General features: G+C 42.6%; 1 protein-coding gene across 16 annotated transcripts in view; it reads left to right on the forward strand.

The window, feature by feature from the left end:
- Positions 1-23,152, forward strand: part of HDAC9 (histone deacetylase 9) — an 885,788-nt gene that overhangs the window by 41,466 nt on the left and 821,170 nt on the right. For 11 of the 16 annotated variants that reach the window (XM_072650861.1, XM_072650841.1, XM_072650840.1 and 8 more), the window contains exons 1-2: positions 13,664-13,824; positions 14,772-14,961. The exons of 2 other annotated variants lie outside the window; for them this stretch is intronic. The gene's annotated coding sequence lies outside the window, so the exon portion shown is untranslated. 3 more of the 16 variants (XM_072650842.1, XM_072650845.1, XM_072650843.1) reach the window with 3 other exon arrangements.

A 23,152-nucleotide genomic window follows, 5' to 3' on the forward strand; every position in this document is an offset into this window, starting at 1 on the left:
TAGCTGTGCGATCTTTGACGATTTCATTTAACCTCTCTGGGACCCAATTTCCTCATCTGTAAAATAGGGATAATAAAAACATCTACCTCACAGTGTTGCTGAAAGCATCAAATGAGAGAACATCTTAAAATGCTTTTCAAAAGTTAGCCATTATTATCATGAGTATTATTATATTAACCCGATGTGGGTAAGGAAAGAAGAATCCAAAGAATGATATAAGCATCACTATGACAACATAAATAACAAGATCTCTAAAATCAGATGCTTCAAACTCCCAAGTTTGGACAGAACCAGATCAAAATGTAATTGGAAAATGTTTAACAAAATAAAGAAAAACACAGCACAACACAGATAATGTTAATGTATGATTTTCCAAGTCAATACATAGCCTGCAGGGATCCATTTCTATTTGAGTTTGACATCAGTGTAAAAAGGACTGTAGATTCTGAGTAATTGGAAGAGCGAATGATGGTCCCAGAGAGCAGATAATGAAACAGACCTCCCTCCTCACAGGAGAGAGACAAGGGACTACTAGGGCAGGATATTGTGCAAGTAGTCACTGTAACGCGTGTTATTGCTTTTATTTATTTCGCTTAACTGGTTTTATTTGTTGGAAGGCAGGGTTCAGTTGTAAGTTGGGGGAAAACTCTTTTTCCTTCAAAAATAGAATGGCCAAACTCACCAAGAGACTGGGTGAGGGTAGGGGGAGAGAAAGCAAAGGGGGAGAGATAAAAAGAAAAATAAATTCAGGGTCTTTTGACAGAGACTTGTAGAACCAGACTGGGAAAGTTTGAAAGCCAACTTCATTAAGACTTCCAGCCCTCTTCATTGTTCTTCCAAGACCAAGTATAATGAGAACCATACGTAATAATATCCCAAACCTTCATATAGAAATGATGCAACTTTTGACCTTCAGCTTCCTAGAAGCTGAAATTATTAATATATATGTGAAAAAAATTAAAGGCATCTGATAAACATGACACACTACCTATGCCCAGGTATGCTGCTTTATGTTTCATTGGGTGAGAATGTTGTATCTGCAATGTTCCCCAGAAAGAGAGGTTACGATGCCCCGATCTGGATGAATCATTGAAGATGAAAGGATTAAGGGGCTAGTTAATGGTGGGATATACACTTGAACCCAGGTTCTCTGAATGTAAGTGCACTGGTGCCTTTATTCCCAGCACTTAGCACATAAAGATGCCTTTAATTCTAATACTAAGCAGAGCCTGGCACATAGTAGGAGCTTAAGAAAAGTTTAGTGACTTTGTTGACCTTGATGTCAGCCACTTCCACAGTTATGTGATGAGATTTCCTATTTCTGAGAAATTGTCTTCTTCATTACTCTTTGGTCATAGCAAGATTTCCGAGAGTTCTAGCTGCCAATATTCTCTCCTGTTCATTCTCCAAACCTGACAATCTGTGAAAAGGTCTCAGTGATGGGAGGTCAGAGCAGAAAGGACACCAGCTCTCTTCCCCCACTCTCTATAAATGAAGGAGAGAGTTGTAATTTGTGGAATTATGAGAGGCAGTGGGAAAGGTGTCCCATCTGGAGAAAACTGACCCAGTTGTGAATCTCAACTCTGCCCATAGGTCACTATGTGATGCTGAATAATTCATTTAATTTCTCCATGCCCCAGAGGTCATTCATCTGTCAAATGAGGGGATGGAACAAGGTGACCTTCCAACTATAGTCCAGTTAGAATGAGGGACTGGCCAAAGACTGATTCTCCATTGGCCAATCCCCCATTGCACTTTTTGATTCTCTGACTTTCAAGCATAGACACTAGACATATTGAAAATGCTGAAGTTCCTCTCTGAATTGGGACAGAGGGTTGGATAACATTTGAGTAAGTAATGTTGCTTTGACAAGGGAGCAGGGTCTCAGTCAAGAGCCTGGCCAGGGAGTAAACTCCTCTCCCTTGATTATGCCACCTTGGAGGAATTGAGATCTTACAGGTCCCCAGAGTATACCCTGCTCTTGACAAAAGGACCCAAAAGTCAAGTAACTGGTTGGGAAAATGCCCAAAAAAAGGAAAAAAAATAAGACTAAAGAAGGTTACTTTCTTGGTGAACACCTATTCTCTTCCATCCTTTCGGATGAGAAAGAACTATGCTTACCATCAGGAGAAGATGTAAAAGTCAAGGCTTCTGCAACCAAAACCTCCAAAATAAATATGCAATGGTCCCAGGTCAAGGAAGGGCTCAAAAAGGATTTTGAAAATGAATTAAGAGAGGTGGAGGAAAAATTGGAAACAGAAATGAGACTGATGCAAGAAAATCTTGAAAAGCGAGTCAACAGCTTGCTAAGGGAGACCCAAAAAAATGCTGAAGAAAATAACACCTTTAAAAATGAGACTAAGTTGACAAAAGAGATCCAAAAAACCAATGAGGAGAAGAATGCTTTCAAAAGCAGAATTAGCCAAATGGAAAAGGAGATTCAAAAGCTCACTGAAGAAAATAGTTCTTTAAAGATTAGAATGGAACAGATGGAGGCTAATGACTTTATGAGAAATCAAGAAATTACAAAACAAAACCAAAAGAATGAAAAAATGGAAGATCATGTGAAATATCTCATTGGAGGATTCCTTTTGGGGTTTTCTTGGCAAAGATACTGGAATAGTTTGCCATTCCTTCTCAAGCTCATCTTACAGATGAGGAAACTGAGGCAAACAAGGTTGAGTGGCTTGTCCAGGATCACACAGCTGGTAAGTGTCTGAGGGTAGATTTTAACTCAGTCTTCCTGATTCTAAGCCCAGTGCTCTATCCACTGTCCCATATCTGAACAAGTCACATAACCTCTATTTGCCTCAGTTTCAAATGGCAAAAGTAATAGGACCTACTACCAAGGGTTCTGTGAAGACCAAATGAAATATTAAAAAACCAAAATCTCTCCATTGAGATCAAATGAAATCATGTATGTAAGGTGCTTAGCACAGTTCCTGGACCATGGTGTATGTTTAATACTTCCTTATTTCCTTCCTTCCAGTGTAACTTAGGACTATCTGGGCCTCAGTTTCCTCATCTGTTAAATGATAAGTTTGGACTTAATTCTCCCTAAATCCCATGTTTAGAGATTGAAAAGGTCCTCCAATGCTTTGGCAGAAATCATGTCTTGGATGTCCTCCTTTAGGAGTAGGGGGTGGTTTAAGTAGGTCCTGTTAAGCTTGCAACCAGGTGACATAGTAGGTTTCTGTGTAGCAAATGAGTGTTGTACTTGGCAGTGTCTACGTTTCCCTCCTAGGATCCTGTGATGCTCCTGTTTCAAGGGTTCTTATTTTAGGGGTTGTAGGTCCATACCTATGGTTTTTCATGACTATGAGGAACTCCCAGTGTGAACTCTTGCTGTCAATGCAGATCTATAGGACTGTAGCATATAACCTCAGAGCTTAGCCAAACAGTCAGAGAGGTCTAGTCTATGATATTAAAAAAGATAAGAACTCGTGTCTTACAGAGTTGTGGGAGTGGATGATGATTGTGTCTGAGAAATAAAGGGATTTTCCCAGGGGCATGTAACCAGAATATGTCAGAAACAGTACTCTGATCTTGCTTCAGAGGCTGTCCTTATATCTACTGGCCACTCAATGGTGACTATAAATATATTTCATAGTGTTGCATCTTAATATTAGAAATTTAAAAATGCGAACAGGTCAAGCTTTTAGTTTGGGGTGAGGAAGTGTCACCCAGCCTCTCCTGACCCTTTAAACCTTCATGCAGGTCAAGTTACATGAATGGTCTCTAAGCCTTGGATGCTGGCCTAACTAGTGACCTCCCTCTAGCCTCAGAAAGAATGAAACTGGATTCACCATGGAAACCGCTGGAACCACTTAGCTTTCTGAGAAGGGAAAGGAAAGTTGCCTCCTGACTTCTCTCCCTGGGGCTGGCTGGCTAGCCACTGCCCTTGTCAAGTTGCATTGGAAATAAGGAACCCCAAAATGGAAAGATATCCTCCCCAGTGAAAAAAAAAAGGCCAGCAGGTTGGGGCCAGATTACCAAGGGTTTTTCATGGTCAAGAAAGGAGTCATATATGATTCTAGAGATAGTAAGACTGAGAGAGGGGCATGATCAGAACTGTACTCTAGGAATATGTGAGAGAATATGCTTTGTCTTGTGGGTAGCTTGGGGAGACAGTCATATGATTTCATTGATCTAGAGAATTCCCAATGAGAAAATTCTTCCTACAACACAAATGTGCAATTTGTAGCCTTAGTGTAGTGGGTAATTATGTGACTTGCCCAGGGTCACACAGCTAGTGTGCATCCCTTGCACGTAGGTCCTCCTGACCCTGAAGCCAGCTCCTTGTCCTCTCCTGGGATAGAAGGAGTAGCCAAATTCACCTCATGACCCCAAATGTTCCCTCTACAAAAGTGAGGAAGCCTCTGCTTTAGCCACTGACCCCCCTGACAGTACTTCCATGCTACTTGCCTCATGAATGAGGATTCTTTCCATAAAAGCAAATTTCTAGGACTTTGGAAATGCAGATGAGCACACTCTGGTGGCCTTGCTTTGCTTTTTAAAGCTACTCATGTTTATTTGATAGCGCAGAAGCCAATCAACCATTGTTGGATTCTGCAGGAGCTTAGAGTATCCACCCACCCTCCCTGAAGCAGCAGCAGCAACAACCTTTTTTGTGGCCCCTACTATACGGGAGATGCTGGGCTGTGATTTTCATACATCATTTCATCTGATCTTCACCACAACCCTGGGAAGTGGGTGCAGTTCATATCTCTATTGTACAGGTGGGGAAACTGAGGCAAATAGCTGTTAAGTGACTTGCCTAGAGTCACACAGCTAGTTAGTATCAGAGCCTAATTTGAACTTAGATCTTCCTCACTTGAGGGCTGGTACTCTATCTACTGCACCACCTAGCTGTACCTAGCTGTGTGATTGTGTGCTGGTTTCATGGATCTGGCTTCACTTTATCTTTTGGTAGGGGAATTAGGCTCCCTAGTGCTTTGTTCAACCCATACCCCAGATTCCTGAGGAAAGCTGTAACTTAGAGTTACATGAACCAGGGATGGAAGGGATAGTTTATGCCCACATGAAAGGAAAGGCTAAGCAAGAAAAAATGACAAGAATGACAAGAACAGAACCTAGTAACTCATCGTAACTGTTAGAGACTTGGACCTCTTTGGAAATAAGATTGACAGGACTGCTCATTCATCATTAGGTGTGCCATGAAGAAAGTGCTTCCTCTGAAGCCAGATGCCCTGGGTTCAAATCCCTGCTCACATGGGTGACACTGAGTCACGTCACCTCTGTAGACCTCAGGGTTTTATTTGCATCATGAGGAAGTTGGGCTGGACTAGAAAGCCCTCAGAAATGAGGACCATGGAAACTGTAGATCCAGAATCTTCCAAAGAGAGGAGTGGGCAAACCTCAGCCTGGTCTTGAAAAAGGAGCCACGATAGTTTTGGTGAGAATCCGCAGAGTCATAGTGGAGTGTGGTCCCAGGGAGGTTTAATTAAGCTCCAGAAGGAAAGATCTGTAGGAGAAAAAATGTGTCTTCAGACACTGGAAAACCTTTTGCCAGTTGGAGTTGCACATATCACCAATAGAGTCGCCAGGAAATTTCTAACATTCCATTAGCTATGTGCTCATACCTGGCCTTATCAAAAGTCACGGGTAAATTTAGCTCAGAAATCCTCATGCGTGCAAACTTATTGGAAGCTTTTAAAATTGAATATCAGTTTTTAAAGGCAGAAATTAGCCACAGGGGCAGCATGAAAGGGGTAAAAAAAAGTCCATCATAAATTACTAACAATGGGCTTCCACACTCATTGTTCTCACGTCTCATATCCAGCTCTCAGGAGCTCTGGGATGTTGGAGTTTCACCTTTCACCCTCTTTCATTCTTGTCCACCCTTGACCAGAGCTAGAAATCTCTCTATTGGCCTGGTGTGCTGCAACCAGGTTCAGTGTGCATAGCGTTTATTCAGAGGAGCTCAAATCCAGCTTTAATCACCAGATTATAACTGATAAAAATTTCATACAAATGTTTTCGGTTTGGAACTCATTATCTGTTTTGTTCCCCACGTATAAGAGTCTGTGTAGATCCCAGAGTCATCTGTCTGTAAAACTTTAGATCTGACTGAGCTGATTCCAGAGTAAAGAAGATTAATCAGTAAAATCTTTTTTCAATCAGTGTCAGTTATCAAGCATTCATGAAATGATTACTATGTGTCAGGCACTGTGCTAAATTCTGGGGATACAAGAAGAAGCAAAAACATGGAAACATGGTCCCTTCAAGAAGCTCACATTTGAGTGGGGAAGGCAACATACAAAAAAACTATGTAAAAGTAATATAGATATGTTGCATGTAATAATGTGTATGATAATATGTATAGTATGTACCCTTCAACATATAATACATATATTTCCTCTCTTTCTCTCTGTCTCTCTCTTTCTGTCCCTCCCTCCCTTCCTCCCTTCCTTCCTTCCCTTCATTCCATTCTTTTCTTCATCTCTTTCTCTTCCTCCCTTCTCCTTCTCTGTGTATCATGTTTATATGACATGATAATGCATATAACGTAATATATAAATACACACATATATGTATACATGTATATACATGTGTGTATAAAATCTCAGAGGGAAGACATTAGAAGTGGGGAAAGAAGAAAACCCAGGACCAACCTCCTGCAGAATGTTGGCATTAAGTTGAGTCTTGAAGGAAGTCAGGGCAGTCAGGCTATGAAGGTGAGGCAGGATGCTAGTTAGACATTCTTTTGTAATGTGATTCTGAATTCGGGATTTTGAATGGAGCTGGAATATTTGCAAGCTGGGCTGTAGCTGCTAAAGACTTGGCCATCCAGGAGCCCAGACAAGAAAGCAGGAAGATGATGGGATTTGGAGTCATCACGTCTGAGGATGAGCCCTGACTTTGCTGCATTGCAACTGTGTGACCTTGGTTCTGTCCTGTCACCAGTCTGGACTCCATTCTTCCAGACTTAGAATGAGCAGTTTGGCCTAGAAAGTGTCTAAGGCCCTTTGTGGCTCTGGAGCAGACAGGGTGTCCGAATAAATTCACTCCTGTGGATTGGGAGTGAGGAGGTCTTGGTTTGTCCAACATTCCAGCTCTGATGCTAACTATCTACGTGACCATGGGCCAGTCACTTTTCTCAACCTCAATCTTCCTGTCTTTAAAATACTCATTTCTTTGGAATTTCAAGCTTTTCTCCACATGGCCCCATGTAACTTTCCTCCTCCATACTCCAGTCAAAATGTCCTTCTCACTCTTCCTCCCACATGATGCTCCATCTCCTACCTCTGTGCCTTTGCAGGGGCTGTCCCACCTGCCAGGAATGCCCTTCCTCCCTGTCTCCACCATTTAGAGCCCCATCTTCCTTTAAGACTTGGTTCAAGCACATTGCCTTCTATATGAATCCTTTTCTGAAGCCTCACTAATTTAGCCTTTGGGGTTCCCTCCCTTGGTGTGCCAAAAAGCAATAGGTCTTTGATTACAGGAACATTTGATATCCCCCTAGAAGGCACCTAGCCCAGAGTCCCCAAGAAACTTGAGGAGCCAGGGCAATGGGAGAGAGCCTAAGGCATACCCCCAGAGGGCAGTCATGCAGCGAGATGAATATGTACCTGAGTGTTTGCTGGGGGAAAGGCAGAGGGCTTCCAAACTTGGACTGTGATGGTCTTATGACTTGGAGGAAGGAGATGGATGATCCCTTCCAGAGGCACCTGGATGGTATCAGGCTTTCAGTCACCCATCAATCTAGGGTTACTGTGTATCTTTTCTGTATCTGATTTGTATCCATTTGTATATGGCCATGATGCCTCCCATGTTAGGATAGAAGTTTCTTGAAGGGAGGCATGGACAGTTTCACTCCTGGCTTTGTTTTCCCAGGGCCCACAACTGTGCTTCATCCCATATATGACAGGTGCTTAACAGATTCTTGTTACTGATTTATTCAGCACTAGACATCAGCCTCAAACATGATAATGGACACAGTGTACTTTGTAGTCCTTAAGGCAATGCAGAGATGTCAGTGATTATATAAGAGGGCTATATACTATGTCATATATAATAAAAGCTCTCCAAGTAGAGGTGATTACAGACAGAAGTTCAATAACTATTTAGTTGCAGAGAGTACATGTGCCTAGAACCGAGCTTTCTCTATGAATCTAGTTTATCCCTTCTTGGACCAACTGTCTTTTAATGTCTTTTGATCTGTAATTTTGTCGGTGTGGAGTATCTCTTGTGTGGAAACTCTCTTCCCCCAAACAGATCACAATCTGTGTATGACTTATAGAAGCACCTTACAAACTCTGAAGTATATATAGAAATGACAATTATTAATCTAATTTGAGAATTCTAGTCTGAATCAATATTCCATTTTTGCTTTGCTCTGAGTTTTAATTGTTTTAATAACTTGCTTCTCTCTAAATCACACTTTGAAATCACAAAATAAATGTTTTCAATAGAACACAGGATTTAGTTTTTTAGCATTTATTTTTATTGATACTATTAAACATGCTTTTTTATTGTTGTATTTTGTTTTCATATTGCTTGAATTTCTCATTTCTTTTCCATGTTGCCTTTACACTGATAAAAGACTAGTCACCGTGGTTTAGATATAATGAAGTAAAAGGCCTTAGTTGTTCTAATTTCTCCTTTGGCCTATAGTTTTGATTTAATTGGGGGCAGCCACTGATGCCCTTAGAAAGTTCATTCATTAATAGCGATTGACCCATGCTACCATTTAGAGTCTTTATGGCTTGTGGGCATTGAAGAGTTACTGCCTTGTCCAAGGTCACAGGGCTATTGTGGCACTGGGCAGTACCTGAACTTAGGTCTTCTGACTGCAAGGCTGATCTTCTCTCTGTTCTGCCAGGTTGCCTCTCCATTCTGTCTTATGCTCAGTTAATCCCCAAGTGGTTGATCGTCACTGTCTTGGACCCATTGAGGAGGATCTGAACCTGGATATGCCACAGTCACCCTCATCATCATGTGTATCCATGCATATCTCATTGGTTGGAAGTGCTAGATTCCCTATTGTTCACAGACAAGGGTCAACATTTTATCCTTCCTCCCTATCTCCCTTTGAGGAGCAACATGACTCTCTCTTTCTAGGGCAAGAGTTAAATAGATCTCCTAGGAGTCACGGATGGATTTAGAGGGACCATGAACTTGGAAGGGGGAAAAGAAATTACGTCTTTATTTTCACTAACCTCTAACCACTAACTTTAACCATTTAAAAACAAGATTCAGAGAAAGACTGGTTCTCTGGTCATTCTGGTTTTACCCAACCATCAGAGTCATCCAAAACACAGAAGAGATTTAAAAACTCTTCCTCTAGGAGGTGTGGTCTCTTGTAGATTTACCCAATCAGAATCAGTTCTCAAGCTCTTGTCTCTGGCAAACTCTCTCTCTTCCCTGAATTTGCTGTTTTACATGACCTTGGTGTATTGGAAATGGATCCCCAGAGAACCAGATAGCCGTTCTTGGAGAGTATACACAACGCTTACTTTTTAGTATTGGAAAAATAAAAACAATGAACAGTAAATAATAAAAAGAAATCTCCTGGGTATATAGATGCTTATCAGCGTCCTAGACCCTGATGGTCCCAGATGGTACATAAACCTCTCTAAACCTAGGAATTGGAAGAAGAAAACACTTTGGATTTCTTTAGGTCCCCATGACCATTTCTCCTGAGAGGAGGCAAGGGAGTTTAGACAAAATGGCCAGCTCCTTACTACATCTTTGCCTCGTGCTTTCAATAGGGCAGTATTTAAAGATGTAGGAACCTAGTATCTGGGATTTGTTATACCATGAGACATGGAGATGGATGTAATACACCAAATGGAGGCCAATGCTGCCCCCTGGCTCAGCTGCCCAGGCTCTGGTCACAAGTGAAGAGATACTTATCTCTTTGGCCCTAACTTCTTTTCCATCTCACATCACTGAATCTGAGTTATCTGGCTCCCATTTGTGGCAGGCAAGGGGTCTGTCCCATCTCACTGCCCTCTTCTAATCAGAAGCTTCACTTGTCCAATTCTTTCTCTTCCCTGGACCCAATAGTTAGAAGAGATAGTGGAATTAGGTTATTGTCCACTGGAAAAATAATGGGATCATGACTGGAGCTGATGACCAGAGTGGAGACTTTAGACAAGGAGATGGAAATAAGCCATGTGGAAAGAAAAGAAACTTTTAATGGAAAGTCAATGAGACAGTGGGAAAGGCAGAAAGATTGCATCCTTTTCTCCTTAGACTTACTCCCCACCCCCACCCATGTATTTTGTCCAAATTCAAAATGCGTAAATTGTGCTAGATTATCCTTTTCCCTCAACTTAACTCCCCCCCTCCAACATAGCCAGATTTCATCAAATCTCTTATTGTTCATTTTTTTCAAATAAGCTCAAATATGGAAACTGTACAGATCCCAAGTATTGTGTCGGTGAAATCATTTCTCTTTATGTTTAGATAATTGGCCACACAATATTTCTCATTTTCTGCAATTCTGGGAAAAACACTTCTAATTAAGCATAATAGCTGAGCATTTCTTTCATATTGCTGAGCATGTGACAGTTTTTCAAGATAAAAATCAAGAAGGTTTATTTCTCGCTGACAGCCAGAGGCTGAGTATGTTTATGTAACTATGACTGTAGACACGTCCAAGGAGCCTTCCTTTAAGGTTCCTTATCAATAAAAATGTTCCAGTTATCAACAAAGGCAATTGTACCATTTGGTTTTATACATATTTTAATTTGAAGGATCTTAATATAGGAAATGGAAAAACAAAATTTGAAAGTTGTGTCTTTGAGACTAGAATAGAATTTTTACTACCATCCTGTCATAAATCTGAAAATTCTCCATGAGTAACATGTAGTCATGGAGAAAACTGATTGATAGAAGGAGCACCAGAAGGAACTGGGGATGGTTGGTCTACAGAAGAAAAGCCTTTGGGAGGGGCTGGGGATGGTGGCTGCCTTTGGTCTCTCTGAAGACAACAAAACGTTCCGTAAGGGTCATCTTTGTACCTTTATCTCCTAATATGGTGTAGCCAATAATGAGTGCTCAATAAATTCTTATGAATTAGTCTAAGTATTGGGAGGTTTATCATGTGAGGGAGAATTTCGCTTAGTTCTGATTGACCTCAGAGAACCAGAATGAGGAGCGATGGGTGGAAGTAATAAAGAGACAAAAAATCCCTGACAATGAGCACTGTCCCAAAGTGGAACGGGCTACTTCAAAAAATGGTGGAGATCCTCTCTTTGAAGGCCTTCAAGCAAAGGCTGGAAGACCCATTGGTTATCTTTTAGAGGGGATTCTTATTCAAGACTAGGCAGCTTCTGATTTCCCTTCCACTTCCAGGAATGTAGCAAATAGGTTTCTTCCATCTGGATTAGGGTAAACATAGTATTTCTGTAGAGCCAAGAGGCCATGGCAGAGCCCTCTTCATCTTGGGAACTCTGGAAGCCCAGCTTTCATGGGACAGTGAGTTAGACATGAGTGAGGCATGGGGAGAACCTTGTTTCCCAAGGTGAGTTAATGCTCATTTTAGTGCAACTGAGGGAGGCAATTGCAGGTGATTGATGGAAAAGCTTCTGATTCTTTTCGAGGTTATAGGAAAACGGTTTAAAGAAATGCTTCCCTGGGGCTGTGATCTCACCAATTTGGGAGTTCCCTCCCATGGTGCAAATTGCAAACCATCCATGACTGCCCATTCCACATGCCTCTTGTTCATATCCTCTTATAAGTGGGCCACAGGGGGAGCCCCCACCCCAGCAGGAAGTCCGAGAATCTTCCCTGAATTCTCCTGACTTCCTGAAGGCAGCAGGGAGGCATGCAGGCTGCACACTGGGGGTTCTCTCTGTCAGTCACCTACTTCTGCACAAACATTTTATGAAATGCCTACTATGTGCCAGGCACTGTGCTAAGTAAGAACTTTCTGAATAATGGCTCCTTGCACGACATCCTCTATTCCAACCTTTTTTGTAATTTTTTTATTTGTAATGTGTGGCAGCCTGCTCACACCCACCATATGCCTCCCCATTGCCCTCTGGGGGCAATTCCTTTTAATTACAAAAAATTCTCTGAAAGCTCTAACAACAGAAATAACCTGGTTAGATCCTCTGATCATTTACATCAAGTGAGGCATAAAATGAGGAAACATAGACTTGCCAAAGGTGTTCAGGAGAATAAGATTTTAAATGTCAGGTGATAACATTTAAGAATGTGATGCATAATTAAAGATTCATAGAAATGAGGGGAACATTTTCTCAAATTCTCTCTTCTTGACCCCAGGTGTGTAGAAGTCTGTAAAGATATTCATGTCTGCTTTTTTAAAGGCAGAAGCGTATCCCTAGGATATGTAAGTACCTTTCATCTTCTGGAAGGAATCAGGTCAAGGACAACATTAACACCTTTAATGAGAGAGGATAGATTTTCATTAGACCAGCTTATTTTGAGGGGCCAGCTTTGAGGTGGCCTCTTCTACTTTATACAACTTTATTCTACTTTTGGTTCAATTTCACAGGCATGTTTAAAGGATCTTCTCTGTTTCAGACAATTTCTGTCTAAAATGATGAGTCTAATTCCTCTTTCACACGACAGCCCTTGAGAGATTTGAAGGTAGCTCCCTGGTCTCTACTAAGTTTTCTCTTCTCCAGTCTAAATAGACCCAGTTTCCTCAATTTGTCCAAATATGTTTCACGAACTTGAGACCTTTTGTCACCAAGAGGCCAGTTGAAGCTGAAGGAAAACCTTCCTAAGAAAGGAAGCAGGCCCTCAGTGAGATGGTCCACCTCCCTTTTTGGAGGGTTTCTAGGGGAAGCTGGAAACCCATCTCTCAGGTATAGTAGAGTGGGCTCCAGGTTGGACTGGCTGGCTACTGAGGTCCCTTCCCCATCTCAAACTCAATGTGCCTATGGCTCTCTCCACACTATCCCTTGTTTACTCCTCATTTGTGATGGCAAATCTTCATCTGTGCCCTTATGCAAGATAGGGTTATGGAAAGACTTCTGGGGTAGGGGCTGGGGGAGAAGCTGATTCTGTCAGCTCTTCTTTCCATCCAGGCCTGGGGCCTGGTGGTAGACCAATCCTCTTCCAATGGAATACATGATGGCAGCAGGCGCTATACCAGGTCCTGGGTCCTTTTGGTTACTCTTGACCCCCTAATCCTGGTAAACTGTATTGTTGAGAAAAGTCTATATTGTGGCATCAGCAGAGGTTGCTGGGATGTTGTCTCCCAAAGGGAAGGGAAGGTCTTCCCTCTCCAGAGGTATGTCACAACTTGGGCATTGCTGAATATGTAAGTTAGGAGAATGGCTATGAGCAGTGTGGGGATGGGCCCCCTGACCTTAGCCAGGCTGGATATCCCTGGTCCCACAACTGCAGCCTTTCCCCCTGGCCAGGCACTTTGCCAGCCTAGCTAGGGAGCTCCCATGGTTTCCCTCTTGCCATGATGAGGCATCAAAGGGTTATTTTAGTGGATTTTTAAAAAGGTTAATCAAGCATTTACTAAAGGCATGCCAGGTACCAGCGAGTGTGATAGGCTCTGGAGAAGCAGAGGAAAATGAAATAGTCCCTTGTCCTCAAGGACCTGACATTTCACGAGGGGAAACAATACAAAGAGATTCAAGACAAATAGAGTCACTTGTTCAAGGCATGCTGGAATTGATTCATGTCATGTGGCTCTCATCAGGTCAGTAGCTATGAACCACACTATGACATCATAATGTCAGCTGACTTATTTGGGATGCCATCAGTCTAAGGAAGTCTTGGTGCAGACACTCCCTCCCCTGATGGAGATCAGCACCTGTTCATCCTAGAAAGTTGCCTGGGGCACTGAGAGATCAGGTGATTTGGCAGGTAAGTGTTAGAGGCACAACCTGCCCCCAGGAATCCCTGCCTTAGAAGCCGTCTCTCTAAAATGCTCCCTCCCTACCCCCTCACAGCAGCATTGCCCATAGGTGGGGTCCAACTCTGTTTACTTTGCATGTGGTCTCATTTGATTCCTACAATGCCATTGGGAGGTGGGTGCTTTATGCTTCATTATTGCCAACTTGCAGATGAGGAAACAGGAACTTGGAGAGGAGGTTAGTCTGTACTCTCACCACCTGCTGAGTGCCAGGGGTGGAGGTTCAACCTTGGGCTTCTTGACTCTCCCCTCTGCCAGGCTGCTTCTCCACAACCTAGGACCTCGTCCTTGTCCTTGCACAGCCCCAGTGATTTCTTCTCAGCTCACATAGCTCTATGAGAGCCATCAGAAGACGCCAGACCAAACTCGGGATTTCTCAGAGACTGTACTGTGCTATCTTGCCCTGCTGTTCTTTGGCTTAGAGAACTGGCTTCCTAAAGGGGGTTCAGCATCGTTCATTGGCAGCAGGGCTACTGCAGATCTACTCTTCATAAAGCCATTGGAGCATCCATCTGTGAGCAGAATGGGACTCTCTTAGGATAGAGGCACCAGGAGAGGAGATTTTGTTTTATTGTTTCCTATGACAACCAATTGGTTACTCATGTGAATTCATGCTATGTTAACATAGGATGGTAGCATTATGGCTCTAGAATTGGAAGGGAGCTTGGAGGTCATCTTGTCCCATGCTCTCACTTTACCAAGCAGGAAGTAGAGGCTTAGGTCAAGTGAATTGTCTAGAGCCACACAGGTAGAAAGTAACAATGGCAAAATTTAAACTCAGGTTATTTGACTTGAAGTCCATGCTGTTCTAATCATTGTAACTCACATTTGCATGACATTTTCCTTTCAATAAACCTTTGAGGAAGAAGTTACAGATTAAATTAACTCTCTTTTACAGGTGAAGAAACTGAGGCTTGCTGAGGTGATGATATCAATGCCCAAAGCTACATAATTATGTGTGTCTGTATCTCTCCTGCCTTGAAGCCCAGCCTCCTTCATTATAGCACACTGCCTCTTGTTTAAGGAGGTAGGACTAGCTGTGTGTGGAAGTCATGTGCCACTCTAGGAACAGGGCCACCTGGAGAAAGGTACTCTGGGAAGCAGGGCTTAATGGGTTAATGGCTCCTGATTCCTACCCCCTCCCCAGACCCCAGTCTGGGGGTGGGAAGACAGCCCAATTGAGTTCAATAAGCATTTATTAGACATCTACTATATGCCAGACACTGTGCTAGTCTCTAGGGATTCAAAGATGAAAAAGAAATAGGTCCTGTTCTCAAAGAGTTTATATTTTACTGGAGGTGATCATGTGTGTCTGTGTGTTTGGACATGTGTGTGTATGTTTGTGCACAATGCAATGTAATTTGTTGGGGGAGGGAGAAGTAACTTCTCTGAGGAGGCTCCATAAGAAATGGAGCTTGAGCATCCCATCCCCCAGGAAGGAGTTAGGGGGATTCTGAAAAGGCAGAGCTCAGGGTATGGTCCAGACCTGGAGAGCGGTCTGAGAAAAGACAAGAGGCCAGAGATGTGGCATCACCTATAGGGAACAAGGAGGTTCTTAGGGAAATGGCAGCCTTTGGATTCCATTTCTTTCTCCCTGGTTTCTTGGCTTCGCAGTTAGAGGTGGAGTGTTTCAAAATGGATCTATATGCCTTTGAAGAATGGGAATGATCACTGGGTGAGATGATGGGTATCTAAATTAGAAGATGACCAGTTGACACCCACCTGAGGCATCCTTTAGACAGGAGCTCTTGCCAAAGTAAACAGTCCTTGATGAAGAAGTTGGGGGAAGGTCGTCTATGGACAGAGTTGTCAGATTTTGACCTGAGACTGTAGAGAGGCTGGTGGGTCAATGAGTAATGTCTTTGAGACTAAGCAGCATTGCCTGGGAGGAGGCCCCTGTGTGTTTGTTTGCGGAGAGTAAGGGATTTAGGGAGGGGGGCTCCGATTTAACAAGAGTGAGTTTAGCCATTAAGGTAATCACATTAATAATTGAGATATAATCTTTTAAGGCAGCTTGGTAGGGTGGGCTGCATGCTGAGCTTTAAGTCTAGGAGATCTTAGTTCAAATTCTACCTTGGACACTTGTGATTTGTATAATATTACAAAGGCCACTTAACCTTCCTGAGCCTCATTTTCCTTATCTATACAATGGGCAGGATAACACCTTCCACTCAGTATCCCCCCTTCAGGCTCAGTTAGAAAAGGGTACAAGCTTTAAAAGGTCTATATGTGTGTTTGTGGTGTTGTTACTGCGGCTACCATCTCGTGTGATCACCACATAACTATGAGTTAAGTATTCCCGAGGTTTTACATCGGGATATGATGGTTTACAGTGGGGCCTCTCAAAAGGTGAGTCGGAGACCTCTGGAGTTCCTACGGTCCCTTTTGGGGGCTCCACAAAGTTAAAACTACCTGCATAATGATGTTAAGACATTCTAACTTCTAATTCAGAAAATGCCGGTAGATGTAAATGCTCTTAGGAGAGGAGCTTTCTTTATTTTTAAGACCACAAGTTTGAAAACTTCTGACTGACAGACTGCTCCAGTATGATGAGTAGGTGATGCCTGTGCTAATGTGCCCATTTTACAGGTGAGGAAACGCAGCTCAGAGCACTTGTGACTTGCTGAGTAATATTACTAGTAAGTCCCAGAGCCTGATGCGTGCCTAGTCTTCTAGCTGTACTGGGTGTTGAGGGATACATTAAGAGGTTTGAAGATCAGGCCCTAAGACTGTCCTAACTAACAGGAACATTGGCTCTCTTAGGGGACAGATGATGAAACCTGTCCCCCACACCCTGACAGAGAAGAGAGGGTCTCATGCAGAATGGCCAATGAGAGCGCTGCTTTTGCTTAGCCAGGCATATTTACTACGAGGGCTTATTTTTCTTTCTCATTTTTTGAGGGGAGGGGAGTTGGTAGGGAGAGAAAATAAATGCTTGTTAAGTGAGAAAAAGAATTGGCCTTTAGTGAGAGGAGGATGTCTGGTCAGGATTAGCGGCTTCATTTCTCAGCACGCGTTTGTTCCGGGACCACAATTAGAGGGATTCAAGGGAGCCCAGAATACTGTATTCAACGGTGCCACCAGAATTGTCCTTTGAACGTGGCTTTGGCCCGGGCTGGGCAACACAAAAAGCAAACATTTTTCAGGCTGGAGCTGGTTTTGGCAGGCCTGTCCCTGATGTAAAATTGTGTGCCACCCAGCACTAAATATAGCGGCGCTCAGGTTTCTCGGGCTCTAGGGGAAAGTGGCTCAGTTTGGGAGACACTTTCGGGAGGCTTTCTTTGAGTTTCAATGGGCAGCAATAAACAAGTGTGTTCTTTTCTACTGGACTCTTAACTTTGCTTATCTTTCGTGTGTGTGTGTGTGTGTGTGTGTGTGTGTGTACGTGTGCGTGTGTGTGTGTGTGTGTGTGTGCAAGCCAAGTTAATCCTGTGCTGGAATTTTATGTTTTGTCCTAGAAAAGATTGCTGCATTCCTGGCACAGGAAGGAGAGAAGTAGGAGTGGAAACCCCCTTTATTTTTGTTTGCTTAAGCAGTTTGCCCAAAAGCAGGCAGTGATCTCCGAAGGTCCCTTGACCTTGCCAGATGCAGTGGGGAGGAGAGAAAAGGGAAGAGCCACTGCAAGTTTATAAACATTAATGAAGCGCTGATATCTGCTTTAATTTGGGTTGTGGTCACTCCGATGGGCCTTATGTCACCTATATGTCTCCTTGGCTTCTCATAGCCCACGGGCCATTAAAGGTATAGGCAGGGGTTAGCCTCCCCATTTGGCAAATGAAGGGACTGTGGCTTGGTGGGAATGGGGGGGTGGTGAGGCCCCTCTTCAGGCCTCGTGTTTTCATCTGTAAAATGAAGGTGTTTGATTGAGTAGTCCCTGTGGCTCTAAAGCTCCCTGTCTGTGTTGGGGTGGTAGTGCCTGCACTTGGATTCACAGAAACCAGGTTCCCATTCTATCTTTCTGAGCCCCAGTTTCCTCATCTGTAAAATGGGCTTAATAAGAACTTGTGGTACCTTCCACACGTAGCTATCCTAAGGATCAAATGACACTAATGTAAGTAAAGTGTTTTGTCATCCTGAGAGCCCTCAATAGATGTTGGCTGTTTTTATCAGGAGATGTGTCCAAGGTCACAGAGCTCATGGGTTGTAGAACCAGGACTCACTGTGCGGATGTTTATTAGATGCCTACTGTGTGTAGAGGCAGCATGACAAAGGCCTTGGAGTCAGGAAGACCTGGATTCGAGTCCTGCTGCTGACACAAACTGCCTAGTGAGCTTGTGTAAGGCACAGAACTTCTAAATGTCCCTGGGAATGTAGAAGACTCAGTGGAAGAGCAGGTGCCCTTCAGCACTGGCAGCAGGACTTTCCTCTGCCTTTTGCCAATGAAATCATGGGTATCTTCTCCCAGGAATGCCGTGGACCCTGCTGGTAAGGGACTGCGGATGCACAAAGGAACTGGTTCTCTTTCCTTGGAGTAGCTTACCACCCAGGGAAAGGAAGAAGACAAATCTGCAAAGCACCTCCTCAGGTGTAAAGTACTACCCAGTCCTTAGCTGTGATCATTGTATGAGTTATGGTCAGTGCCTAATATGGGGCTGGAGGCTTAAGGGGACAAGATCCTTCCTAGCTGGGGAGATCAGGGAAGGCTTCCTGGGAGAGAGGGCCTCCGAGGTAGGGGTGGAAGAGAGCCATGGTTCATTGCCGTTCTGGGCACAGAGGCCAAGAACTCATCAAGCCAGCTTGAGAGGTTGAGAGAAAGTGTAGGGTATAGCTGGCAAATGATAGAAAATGACAGGGTGAAGGAGGACTGAATAAGATAATGTTGGAAAGCCCTTGGCAGAGTTCCTGGCACAGAGTAGGTGCTTTATAAATACTTGTTCTTTTCCCTTTGCTTCCAGACAGAACATGGGACAACTGTCAATGCAGGTCAGATCCAAATGGAGGAGGACTGGGATGGGGCGAGGGAGTAGGTGTTTTATTTGTCAAGTGAAGGGGGAACCATCCTAGCTTTTGGGTCATGGGGATGACATAGGACAATTGCCACGCATCAGAAAAATTACTGTGGCATTAATTTAAATGATGCATCAGAAAGAGGAGGAAATAGAGATTGGAAGATCAGTTAGAGGTTATTATAACAAGGGAGAGATGATGAGACTCAGAGAAATTGCAGCTGATATGGAAAAGGAGGAGAATGATGCAAGAGGAACAATTAATAAGAACCAGCTCCCTTTCACCAAACATTTATTAAGCATTTGCATGAGTAACACATTACATTAGGTACGATTGAGGGAGAGAGGAGACTCGAAGGTACTTCTGAGGTTCCGAGCCCAGGGAACTGTAGGAAAAGTGGTTCCATCAACAGAAATAGGCAAGCAGATGGGGGGATTTGGTAGGAGAAAGGAGTCAGTCTAGGATATGGATTTGAGATACTGGAGGGATGTGGAAAGAAGGAGAGATGCCCAACAGGCATGAGAACATTCAGGACCAGAATCCGGATCTCAAGCTCAATTAAGTAACTGCCGGCAATCACGTATACTTGAGAAGTGAGATAATTACTATTTGTTATCAGGCTAGGCTTTGGAAAATGGCATGGAAAATATGACTACTTCACTTGTAAGTTTTATTTAAACTTTTAGTATTTAAATGAAAACATGAAAGGTTTTCAATGTTATTGTCTCAACTTTTAGACAATGAATTTGCCTCATTGGTAACAGATCAAACAATTTTTTTTCAAAACTATGTTTTATCTATTCCTTTGTTTCCATATCACAGTTATTCTGCCTCTAACAAGCCTTCCTTCTCCTAAAATAGCTGGTCCGAAACGGCTTACACAATGTTTATGAGTAACAACGTATTCAGCTTTCTGCTTTGGCGGTCCCCCACCTCCCTGAGAAGAGAAAAGAGTTCTAAGATTATGATCACGTGACACTGTTTCCTCATCTGATCTCTGTGACCGTTTTTGGTTTTCATTGAACTCATCATTGTATCTGTTGTTTGCCTCACTTTGCAGATTTTATTCCATTTCAGTTCACATAAATCTTGCTTAAGTTTCTTGGAAATTCCTCATACTCATCATTTTTTACAGCACAGTAATATTCATACATGGCACTTTGTCCCTGTCAATAAGCATCCTCTTTGTTTCTGGTTTGTTGCTACCACACACACACACACACACACACACACACACACACACACACACACACACACACACACACACACTGTTGCTTAGAATATTTTGATACGTTTGGGACCTGTGGCTCTGTCTTTGACCTCTTTGAATCATATGCCCAGCACTGGGCTTGATGAATCAAAGGGCATGAAGAGATGAAAAAAAAAAGATTTTCATAATTCCAAACATTTATTTGAACGTTTTTGACCACTTTACAATTCTATCCCACAGTAGGGTGCTTGTTTCCCCACCATCCCTCCATCATTGTCAATTTCCAGTTTTTCGTGGGGGGACCTCTTTGGAATTTTCAAGGGTATGATGCGAAACCTTGGAGGTATCTTTATGGGTTTTTCTCTTATTCACAATTTGGAGCATATTTTTACATAGCTATTTGCAGTTTGCTAATCTTGTGACAATTTTACCTAATGGGAGATGCTTCTTGGCCTTCCATATTTTATTGTTAATTCCTAATTTATCTCAAATATTAGACTTTTTAATGTTATTTGATGAAAACATTTTTCTTCACTGTACAGAATCCCCTCTCATCTCTCTGCATCACTTTTATTAGAAAATCTTTATAATTTAATATAATCAGATTATATATTTGACCCTTAATCCCATCAGGAATTCTCCCCCTAGATAAACCTATGAAAAGTTCTTCCTTCTGCTTTCCTCTAATTTCCTTGTGGTCTGACCTTTTGGATACTCAGGTTGTATATCCTTTGGGAACTTTAGGTGGTATACGGTGTTGTTATGTATGGTCCCACTTGATTGTCCAAGCCTCATTTCTGCCATGTTGCTTCTGATTCCCCCAGTTCTTGCCAAATAGAGAGTTCTCCCCAGAGCAAGCCAAAGAATGAGCAGTTTTAAAGTGCATATATCCTGTCCCCTCTTCAGAAAAGTTTCCATTTGCAAACAGCCTGGTCAGCCTCCTCTCTGCTTTCAGTGGGATTTTGGCAAATTGACTGAAAACAAAGAAACCTTTTCTCCTTTGGAAAAGTCACTTCTGTTTTCTGCCTGTCAATAGTGAGTTGAAATAGCTAAAAACTACCAAAAAAGCTTCCTTCTGAAATATTTGAATGATTCAAAAAAAACCTACTTTTAAAGGTTAATATTTTTCTGTATGGTATTTTGGGATTTTGTCTTTATTAGGAAGTTGGTAGGGAAGAGATGCTGAGGAAGGGGGGGGGTAGAATCATAGATTTAGGGTGAGAAAAGAATTTGTAGCTTATCTAGCAAAGTCCCCCATTTTACAGATAAGAGAACTGAGGCTGAGCTAGAAAGTCACTTAGTCAAGGTGGCAAAGGTAACATGTCACAGAACAGATTTAAGACCCAGATCCTCAGCAGATGTGATTGCTTCTTTAGGGGACTTGGTTGTTAATTTTTTAATATTCCAATTGATGTACCTAAGGGTGGATAGAACATTTTATTTGAACTTGGGCAAAGGCTGTTTATCCACCATGCATATGAACGCATCCCTGAAAGCAAGTCACACACAACACATATGAAGCAAATTTGTGCATTTTAAATTTCACTAAGAAAAAAGGAAAGTCACTGATTTTTGTAATCACATTCTCTGCTCCTATACACATATTTGCATCTATTATTTTAATCCCCAACTCATGCAAGTGGAATGTATTTATGGGACAATATACTGGAAAATGTCTCCAAGATCAAGTTTGCAGTTTTACAGATGAGGACGGTGAGGCACAGAGAGTGACATGACTAGCCCAAAGTCACATGGAAATTAGTGGCACAGTTAAGTCCTCTAGTGTGGTTGACTGGGGATACAACTGTGTCCTGGTTACTTCAGTGGCCAGATTGATTTGGATCTTTGGGGCATGTGACTTTCTTTGTTAGTTCAAGTTTATTGCTTTGAACAACAGCTTTGATAATTTAGATGAATAAAATAAGTCTCAGTAGCTAGGGAATTGGGAGCATGGGCGAAATAAAGATTGTCATTTCACTACGGGGAAAATAGCAAGGCTTTATTTACTTGTGGAAAAACCAAATGGCATGCTGGAGAGAAAGCCTGCTGAGCTGCCAGCAGGACCTGGGTTCGAGTCCCACTTCTGACATACTGGCTAGTGATATTTCACTGACTTTGAGCTGTTTATGTTTGTTGATCTGTCTCATTCTGTTTTAATATAGGTGAATATATGTATGTGCTCCCTATAGAACTGAAGGACAGTGAGTCTGACAGCCAAGCCCATGTTATTTGCCCAGTGGGACATTACAATGAGCAGTTGTTAAGGTAACTTATACCCCTGCAAATGCTCTGATTTCCTTCTGAAGATAGTTGATTTTGAAGGACTCTTTCTCACCTCTCAGGAAGGGATAGCCAGTGGACAAGGTTCTGCTTTTGTTTTGAGAAGTTTAGTCTGGTGCAGACAGAAGTGGACGTGAGGTCCAGAAAGCCTGGGTTCATTGAAATGCTACCTCCAAGCCCTATTGGATGGGTGGGCCAGTCACTTCATCATCTGCCAAATGGACATAATAAAACGTAAGGAACCTGCTTTCTAAGGCTGCTGTGAAGCTCAATTGAAATCGTGGATGGGAAACATTTTGCAGAACTGAAGGTGATGTAAAAGCTGAGCTATCGATAATGACATCCTCTCTGACCTCCATCAGAAATGAAAGTGGAGTGATAAGTAATAAGGTTCCTTTCCCCATCCATGCACTAACTCAGAGAACACTAACTGTAAAAGAGGAAAGGCAGATGAGTGACTTGTTTCCGGATCATTTCTGCATGAAACTCAACCAAAAAGATTGAAAGACTCAGTGTCCCAAGAGCGCCAGAAAAAGGGTGGAGTAGGGCCACCCTCACTTTCCTGTTTGTTCTTTATTACCACTATTTAGCTGTACGTGGATTTACAAAAGATGCCCAGGTTGGTTCCCTGGTTGTGGTAATTTGGGTGCAAACCTCCACTGGCAGCTTACAATAACTAGATACTCTTACAATCTTAGAGTGAAGCAAAGGTATGAGCTGTCCATGAAGGACCAGGGAGGGAGCAATTGAAATCATCCCATGAAGGGCTTGATTCCAATCTCCTTGAGGCAGTGGGTTTTTCTCTTTTTATCTTTGTATTCTGAGAACCTAGCAGGGTGACA

Source organism: Notamacropus eugenii, chromosome 3, assembly GCF_028372415.1.
Source record: "Notamacropus eugenii isolate mMacEug1 chromosome 3, mMacEug1.pri_v2, whole genome shotgun sequence".
NCBI classification, from domain to species: domain Eukaryota; kingdom Metazoa; phylum Chordata; class Mammalia; order Diprotodontia; family Macropodidae; genus Notamacropus; species Notamacropus eugenii.